Here is a 2,327-nt window from a genome sequence, read left to right on the forward strand (position 1 = left end):
CATTCCCTCGTCCCCGTCGCTCGGTGGCCGACGCACCGGCGAGCGATGGCGCAAAGGGCGAGGGCAAAGGGGGGGTGCGGACGCCTTCGGGGGTCGGGGGAGGCGGCTCCTCCGACCCTTTCCCGCACCAGGGCGGGTTTTTGCCGCCTGGCAAAAATCCCGCTCCCGGCCGAGCGGCCCCGCGCGCAAGAGGTGTGCTCCCGGGGGTCGGGCGTTCCGGGTCGCGTGCCCGGGGTCCGTGCACGCGTGAACCCGCTGCCGGGGGGGGCGCGTGGTGGCGGCGGTGGCATTCCTTGTTGCCGTCGTCACCCGCGGCCTCTCGGCGGGGGTGAGCGAGGCTCTCTTGGTGCCGGGTCGCAGCCCCGCGCTGGCGGGGCGGCCCGAGCCGCGGTGGTCCTCTTGGGTGCAGTGCCGGGCTACTGAGGGAAACCCCGGGCCCCGAGAAGGACGCTGCGGTGGTGGCGGTGGATGGCGGGCGCGCCCCCGCGGGTGGACGCTCCCCTGAGGGCGGCAGCAGGGGAGGCACCCCCGCGGGGCCATCCAGGTCGTTTCCCTCGCCCCAGGGCCAGGTACCTAGCGCTCCGCGCCTCGGCGGCCTCGGAGCCTCTCGGCGTCGTCAAACGCTGGGGGCTGTAGGGCCGCGGAGCCGGGCGGAGGTTTAAAGACTCGGGCGGCTCGGTGCGCCCCGCCGTAGGCGGCGGGCGGCGGCGACGGCGGGTGCCGGGCGGCGGCGCGGTGCCATCCGCGAGGGGGTAGGGAGCGTCTCCCGCCGATCCCCCCTGCGGTGGTGACCGTCGCGGCCGGCCGTGCTCGTCGTCGTCGTGGCTCCGCCGCGTGCGCGCGCGGGCAGCCGTGCCGGGGAGGGGCGCCCTGCCCCCCCCTCTCTGCGGCCCGGTCTCGGCAGAGGGACCGTGTTGGCGCGGTCGGCCGCGGGGGCCGGCCCGCTCGCTTCGAAGCGGGCGACGGTGGCGGAGGGCGCGTGCTCTCCGCCCTTCCGCGGCTGCGGGGCCGTGCGGCTGCCGGGGCCCGCTTGCGCTCTCCTTTGGCCGCCGCCACAGGCTCGCGTGTGGCGCCGCGCCTGGCGCTGCCGCGCCTCTCCCCTCGACGGCCTTCTCTCCTTGGACGCACCGGTGGCGCCGGTCGCCGGCCGTCCCCGCTCGACCGCCTTGCCCGCCCAGGTTGAGTGCTCGGCGGTCCCTCCGTCGCTGGAGGCCGGCGAGTGCGGGTGACCCCGGGCCGGGCGGTGGCGTCGCCGCTCGGCGAGTGTCCCCCTGGGGGACGGTCGGCCGGAAGGTGCCCGCTGTCGCCGCCGGCGGTCCCGTCCCGGGCCCTGCCCGTCGCTTCCCCGTCGCCCTTCCCGGCCGCGTGTGGGGCCGAAGGGGTGCGGGCGGCCGCGGGGGCGCTTCCCTGCCCGGTCTCCGCGTGGAAACGAGGAGAGCGGGCGTTGCTCCCCGGCTCAGCCCCGTACGCCTTCTGCCGGGCGCGTGCCCGCAGAAGGGGCTCCGAAGGTGCGAAGCGGCGGCGGCGGTTCCGGGAGGGCGGTCGCGGTGGCGGTGGGTCTTGCCGTCCGGCAGGCCTCGGGTGCTCGCGATGCCGACTCGGTTCCCGGCGGCGCCCGCCTCCGGTGCCGGCGGCGGAGCCCGGCTTGCCAGGCACTTTGCCTTCCCGGCGGGAGCGGTCCCGCGGGGGGGCGCCGGTGGAGCGGTGTCGCCGCGTGCGTCTTGGGCGTTGCGGGTCGCTGGGGAGCGCCGGCTGCGCGGTGACGCGGCGGCGCTCTGCGAGTCTGTGGAGCGGCGAAGGGAGCGAGCGTGAGCGGGGCCTGGTGGCCGTTACCCCCCCGCCGGCCGTGGGCGTGTGTCGTCTCGCGATCGAGGCCGGGCGGGATCTGATGGCCCCTGCGGTCTGGCGCGCGCGCGCCACGCCAGCCCTCTGTGCGGAGGCCGGGCCGAGCCCGGGCGCCTGGGCCGCCTCCGAAGGACGGCATGCCGGGGCGGCGTCTCCCCTTGCACGGGGGGAGGCGGTCGGGAGCGCGGGCTCCCCCGCCTTTGACGGCCTTCGGAGCGTTCCGTGGGTTTTCTCCTTTTTTTTTTCCCTCCTCCTCCGTTCGTTGTGTGCTCGTACGGTCGAAGCGAGGCGCGCGCGCCAGCGCGCGTCCTTGCCGAAAGAGACACAGGGTCTGCTTGACGTGAGCGGTCCCGGCCCCTCCGCGCGTGCGGAGTCGGTGCCGAAAGCCAGACAACTCTTAGCGGTGGATCACTCGGCTCGTGCGTCGATGAAGAACGCAGCTAGCTGCGAGAATTAATGTGAATTGCAGGACACATTGATCA

General features: G+C 75.9%; 1 non-coding gene across 1 annotated transcript in view; it reads left to right on the plus strand.

Moving 5' to 3' along the window:
• Window positions 1–2,237: 2,237 nt before the first annotated feature.
• Window positions 2,238–2,327, plus strand: part of LOC138101832 (5.8S ribosomal RNA) — a 153-nt gene continuing 63 nt past the window's right edge. The window contains exon 1 of the ribosomal RNA XR_011147258.1: window positions 2,238–2,327. This exon is cut by the window's right edge and continues 63 nt beyond it. This is a non-coding gene — a ribosomal RNA (5.8S ribosomal RNA).

The sequence above is a fragment of the Aphelocoma coerulescens genome, unplaced genomic scaffold (assembly GCF_041296385.1).
Source record: "Aphelocoma coerulescens isolate FSJ_1873_10779 unplaced genomic scaffold, UR_Acoe_1.0 HiC_scaffold_541, whole genome shotgun sequence".
Lineage (NCBI taxonomy): Eukaryota > Metazoa > Chordata > Aves > Passeriformes > Corvidae > Aphelocoma > Aphelocoma coerulescens.